The sequence below is a fragment of the Lepidochelys kempii genome, chromosome 28, assembly GCF_965140265.1.
Source record: "Lepidochelys kempii isolate rLepKem1 chromosome 28, rLepKem1.hap2, whole genome shotgun sequence".
NCBI lineage: Eukaryota > Metazoa > Chordata > Testudines > Cheloniidae > Lepidochelys > Lepidochelys kempii.
The window spans coordinates 1,290,445-1,296,931 of NC_133283.1; the positions used below are offsets into that span (position 1 = coordinate 1,290,445).

Here is a 6,487-nt window from a genome sequence, read left to right on the forward strand (position 1 = left end):
CAAATAAAAGCAAACATTAGTAACTAGCAGAGATTAAACCCACTCTTCTAAACCTTTATCCAGGGCTAAATTTAAGCAGCTGCATAGTCCACCTGTTAGAGCCTTTGTTAAGCCCCCGGTGGTATAGGGGTCAAGTCCCTGGTGTGGCATGAATTATTGGTGTGTGTTTTTCTAAATTTCTTTCAGAGACATACAGACTTTAAGGCCAGACGGGACCCCCATGATTATCTAGTCCAGTGCTTCTCAACCAGGGCTACTTGTACCCCTAGGGGTGCATAGAGGTTTCCCGGGGTTACATCAACTCATCTCAATATTTGCCTAGTTTCACAAGACTGGACACTGAAATGTAAGTCCAATATTTATGTCCCAATTGGTTTATTTTATAATTATACCGTAACAACGAGAAAGTCAGCCATTTCTCAGTCAGAACGGGCTGTGACGCTTTTGTATGTTTAGGGTCAGGGTCAGGGTGCCCTATGCATGCCCCATGCTGCAGAGGAAGGTGACCCCCCCCCTCACCCCACAGGGTCTCTGCCAGTCTGAGCCGAGGGGAAACTCCTTCCCGATCCCAAACATTACGACCAGTTGGCGGCAGGCCAACGATTTTTCAGATTCACCCCGGGCTTTGGACAATGTCAGCTGAAGCACCTCTAGGCATGTCCCACCTCCGAGGGTCGATCAGGCCCACGACCCAGGCCAACCCGCCCTGAGCTCTCTGCATAGGCAGTATGAGTGATCGTTGTAATTTGGGGTGAGTTTCTGATCAGTGTGAGCAAGGAGAATTTTGGAGAGATTAAAATATTTCTCGCCCAGATTGAGTCTGTAATGTCCCTTGATTTACCAAGCCATTAGCTCAGGCTTTCTGCAAACTCAGACAACGTTGCTATGTCAATAGCACTTGGGACAGTCCCCCCACCCTCACAGTGATGGGTTCAGGCTCTCTGCAGACTCAAGAAGTGTCAATTACACTTCGGGCAGCTCCCCTCCTCACAGCGATGGGTTCAGGCTCTTGGCAGACCCAGACAGCATCACGGTGTCAGTTACACGTGGGTCCCATTTGCAAGATTTCCTTTGCATCAGCAAAACCTAGAAACATTCCTGTCCCTTTCAAAACTGCAACCTGATATTCCAGGCAGGAGCGATGGAGAAAAATACTCTGAGCGGAGCTTAAAGAGCTCAGCTGGGAGAGCAGGAGACGTACAATCTAAAGGGCCAGTCTTGAGGCGTAGCAAGACATTTTGATCTCCAGTGAAGCAGCTGCTCTCAATCTTTTTCCAGCTGAGATTAATTTACTGTGTTCCAGTATAAGGTTCATTTACCTCCTGCGCTGCTGGCCGACAGGTCACTTCTGCCCCATGCCTCAGTTTCTCCAGCTGTGAAATAGGTACATTGCTACTGACCTCCTTTGTAACGTGCTTTGAGATCGGGCTGATGAAAAGCGCTAAAGAAGAGATAGGGCTTATTAACATGAACAGGAAGACTTGTTACTGAGTCTGCTTACCTTCCTAAATTGCCCCCCTGCACCTCCATCCCACCCAGAAAAAGACCCAACTGGACTAGAGGGGGTGCCGAAAATGAAGAGACTCCTCTATGAAGACAGAGTAGGCCAGGAGAGAAATTTTCAAAGAGCTTAGCTGATTTAGGAGCCTAAATCTTGCTTTCAAAAGCCTAAACCCTATTGCCTTTCACTGTGGCAAGGACCAGGGCATGGGCAACCATGGCCTAGTGGTCAGAGCCAGCATCCAGGAAAAGAGACAGAGCTGGGAACCAGAGCCAAAGGTCAGGGCCAGGGCCAGCTAGCAGGCCGAAGGCTTGACGATTTTTAACCAAAACAAGGTCCCACTGAGATTTGAACTCAGATTACTGGATTCAGAGTCCAGAGTGCTAACCATTACACCATGGAACCAGCTGCAGTTATAAGAATTCATCACAGGAGAGACAAGGGTAGGTTTAATGAACAACACACCTACATGTGCCCTGTTGGCAAATAGATTTCCTGTCGCAAGAGAATGGGTCAAGACTTAAAGCAACAAAAAAAGCTTCTCCAGTCCCGAATGGGGAGGAGAAACCAACATCTCAAAGTGGTTCACAAACAAACAAAAAGTCATCGTGGGGCGGGTAAAACAAAACCCTGTCCTGGAGGCGTTTCTGGAAGACGTTTGAGCCAAAGCCAAGCCAATACGCCGACTGGCCCATGCTGTTGAGGAACTCAGAGTAGATGATTTAATGGTCCCGTTTGGGTTTGCCCTTTATAAATCAATGGACCCCCACCCCCAAAGGTTAGCAAGTGCCTTTTTTTGGGACATGGAAGCTGTCCTTCTCCCAGAATCACGGGACTCCGAGAGCTGAGGCTTTATGGAAGACATCAACTATCGTGAGACGAAATGGAACCAGGAATGCTGGTGGCGCTGGGTGGTGGATGGTGGGACTCACAACACAGCCACCAAGAATTTCCTCTTCCCCCACGTCCTGCGTGCTTGGCAGGCCCAGGCTGGAGGTACCCAACTTTGGAGTAGGAAACAGTGTTGATAACCAGGGCTGGCCTTGTATTTGTGTGAACGAAGGGGAGCCCTGCTCTGGGACTAAAGGGGTTTAAAAAGGGTCCTGCCGAAACCACAGACCTTTAGATCATGAGTCTAATGCTCGCCCGACAGAGCTATTTTCAGCTGGTCTATGAGTAACTCTGGATGAAGTAACATCCGATGAAGTGAGCTGTAGCTCACGAAAGCTTATGCTCAAATAAATTGGTTAGTCTCTAAGGTGCCACAAGTCCTCCTGTTCTTTTTGCGGATACAGACGAACACGGCTGCTCCTCTGAAACCTGGAGTGTCAGTGGCTAAAAGAAAATCGCTCCTAGCACGGCTCCTAGCCTAAAGAAACGCTCCTGGGTCTCTCCGCTTTGCAATCTACGCTCTTCCTCCTCCATTTCCCAGGTGCCCAGGAACAATTCCCTGCACAAAAGAAAGAGGAAAAGAACGTATGGCAAAAAATACAGCAACTTTTGTTAACAATGCCAGAATGCAACCGCCGTGTGCGTCTTCCAACAGACATCTGGCTCCTGCAATTTTCCCCCTCCGTGCAAATCTTTGGTTTGTTTGCTGCATTGGGTAGATGGTGGGTCAGGAATCAAGCGGAGGTGTGTAGCAAATGAGACGAGTTTTATAGGCCCCTTGTTTCAAATGTTGTTCCCATCCCCAGTGATAATGATGGGTAGTGATATCAGCCAGCGAGATAAACGAATGAATAGAGATGGCCAGCCCTCTGTGGAGATAGAGGTGGTTAGGGACTATTTAGAAAAGCTGGACGTGCACAAGTCCATGGGGCCGGACGAGTTGCATCCGAGAGTGCTGAAGGAATTGGCGGCTGTGATTGCAGAGCCATTGGCCATTATCTTTGAAAACTCGTGGCGAACCGGGGAAGTCCCGGATGACTGGAAAAAGGCTAATGTAGTGCCAATCTTTAAAAAAGGGAAGAAGGAGGATCCTGGGAACTACAGGCCAGTCAGCCTCACCTCAGTCCCTGGAAAAATCATGGAGCAGGTCCTCAAAGAATCAATCCTGAAGCACTTGAATGAGAGGAAAGTGATCAGGAACAGCCAGCATGGATTCACCAAGGGAAGGTCATGCCTGACTAATCTAATCGCCTTTTATGATGAGATTACTGGTTCTGTGGATGAAGGGAAAGCAGTGGATGTATTGTTTCTTGACTTTAGCAAAGCTTTTGACACATCTCCCACAGTATTCTTGTCAGCAAGTTAAGGAAGTATGGGCTGGATGAATGCACTATAAGGTGGGTAGAAAGCTGGCTAGATTGTCGGGCTCAACGGGTAGTGATCAATGGCTCCATGTCTAGTTGGCAGCCGGTATCAAGTGGAGTGCCCCAAGGGTCGGTCCTGGGGCCGGTTTTATTCAATATCTTCATAAATGATCTGGAGGATGGTGTGGATTGCACTCTCAGCAAATTTGCGGATGATACTAAACTGGGAGGAGTGGTAGATACGCTGGAGGGGAGGGATAGGATACAGAAGGACCTAGACCAATTGGAAGATTGGGCCAAAAGGAATCTGATGAGGTTCAATAAGGATAAGTGCAGGGTCCTGCACTTAGGATGGAAGAACCCAATGCACCGCTACAGACTAGGGACCGAATGGCTCGGCAGCAGTTCTGCGGAAAAGGACCTAGGGGTGACAGTGGACGAGAAGCTGGATATGAGTCAGCAGTGTGCCCTTGTTGCCAAGAAGGCCAATGGCATTTTGGGATGTATAAATAGGGGCATAGCGAGCAGATCGAGGGACGTGATCATTCCCCTCTATTCGACATTGGTGAGGCCTCATCTGGAGTACTGTGTCCAGTTTTGGGCCCCACACTACAAGAAGGATGTGGATAAATTGGAGAGAGTCCAGCGAAGGGCAACAAAAATGATTAGGGGTCTGGAACACATGACTTATGAGGAGAGGCTGAGGGAGCTGGGATTGTTTAGCCTGCAGAAGAGAAGAATGAGGGGGGATTTGATAGCTGCTTTCAACTACCTGAAAGGGGGTTCCAAAGAGGATGGCTCTAGACTGTTCTCAGTGGTAGCAGATGACAGAACGAGGAATAATGGTCTCAAGTTGCAGTGGGGGAGGTTTAGGTTGGATATTAGGAAAAACTTTTTCACTAGGAGGGTGGTGAAACACTGGAATGCGTTACCTAGGGAGGTGGTGGAATCTCCTTCCTTAGAGGTTTTTAAGGTCAGGCTTGACAAAGCCCTGGCTGGGATGATTTAACTGGGAATTGATTGGTCCTGCTTCGAGCAGGGGGTTGGACTAGATGACCTTCTGGGGTCCCTTCCAACCCTGATATTCTATGATTCTATGATTCTATGAATATAAAAAGAATCAGTGGAACAGAAACACTTTTTGGTTTTCATTAAAAATTGTCTCCTATTTTTTTTTTTTTTGCATTTTTGTCAAAAACTTGCTTTGTCAACACCAAAATCAACTCCCCCTAATCATCCCAAAATGGGACTTTTTCTGCACACTCGTGGGCCATGAGTCTCCACTGGAAAAAAAACATGTTGAGGGAAAATTTTTGACTGGTTCTATTTATTGCGGCGACTACGACAGCTGATGGCAAAATGTCCACATAGTTTATTATTATTAATAATGCTTAATAATTTCTATAATTCCAAGAGATAATAACACTGTCGTGCCATCAGGGACTAGCTGAGGATGGAGCTCGGCTGGTCTCAGCGGTGGCAGGTGACAGAAGAAGGAGTAATGGTCTCAAGTTGCAGTGGGGGAGTCTAGGTTGGATATTAGGAAACAGGATTTCACGAGGAGGGTGGTGAAACACTGGAATGGAATCTCCTTCCTTAGAAGTTTTTAAGGTCAGGCTTGACAAAGCCCTGGCTGGGATGATTTAGTCGGGGATCGGTCCTCCTTTGAGCAGGGGGTTGGACTAGACACCTCCTGAGGTCCCTTCCAACCCTGATCTTCCATGATTCTATGTGTGTTAGGTATTGTACGTGCACAAAACAAAAAGATTTTCCCAGCCACAAAATCCCAACATTATTAATTATTAATGATTATTATTAATATTAATCATAATAAACTCACCATCAGCTGTTCTGCCCATTTGCTCTTTCCTTCTCCATCTTTATGTTCTCTGGTTCCCTTCCCCTGGCTAGTTTTCTAATGACTGTTCATTAAAATTAAAGGTCCTACCCTTTATAATGCTACCTTCAGAAATAAGGAGCATCAATTTTTGAATTTTCTTAATGGAAAAAATTCATGCTTTGGGAACCCCCCCCCCCACTGTTTGCATGGACTTGAAGAGCTGTGGAAATTCAGCAGGAGCAAAACATAAACAAGAGCTCTGAGGAATCTACCAATATTCCAGGTTTTTAAACCAAAAAAAGCACCCGCAAGGTCCCGCAGAGATTTGAGCTCAGCTCACTGGATTCAGAGCGCTAACCATTACACCATGGACCCCACCACATGCCAGCTGCTTCATCATGGCCCATTTCCAACCCATGTGGCCCCAGCCTTTCCAATGGGGCTTGCTGGCATATTTAACCAACACATGGCTCACCTGGAGCAGGGGTTCTCAAACTTTTTTTGCTGGGACCCCCTTTGAAAATATTTCAGGCTGTGTCAACCCCCCCCCCCCCCCAGAAGTAACAACCACCCCACACCAGGCGACCTTACTTCTGTGCTTCTGCTGACCACGGCGCTGCCTTCACAGCCCATCCCCCAGTACTCTTGCGACCCCCTTTTGGGTCGGGACCCCCACTTTGAGAAAAGCTGATCTAGAGTCAAGATCATGTGGGTCTCTTTCACTCCATTGCCTGAGGATATTTTTGTAGCAAATGTCAATACAGCGGGGATTTTTCCCCCTGGACATTTCTTGCCTTCCATTTTGTCCCACTAAGTTTATCTTAAACCCACCTCCTCAAAACCCAGTGCATTCATTTTTCTGAATGATTTAGAAATCCACAGACCCAGGAG

The 6,487-nt window shown here is 47.4% G+C and overlaps 1 non-coding gene across 1 annotated transcript; it reads right to left on the bottom strand.

Annotated features, from left to right (window-relative positions):
* Positions 1-1,834: 1,834 nt before the first annotated feature.
* On the bottom strand, positions 1,835-1,906 carry TRNAQ-CUG (transfer RNA glutamine (anticodon CUG)). The gene has a single exon. It is a non-coding gene; the product is annotated as a tRNA-Gln (tRNA).
* Positions 1,907-6,487: the final 4,581 nt, after the last annotated feature.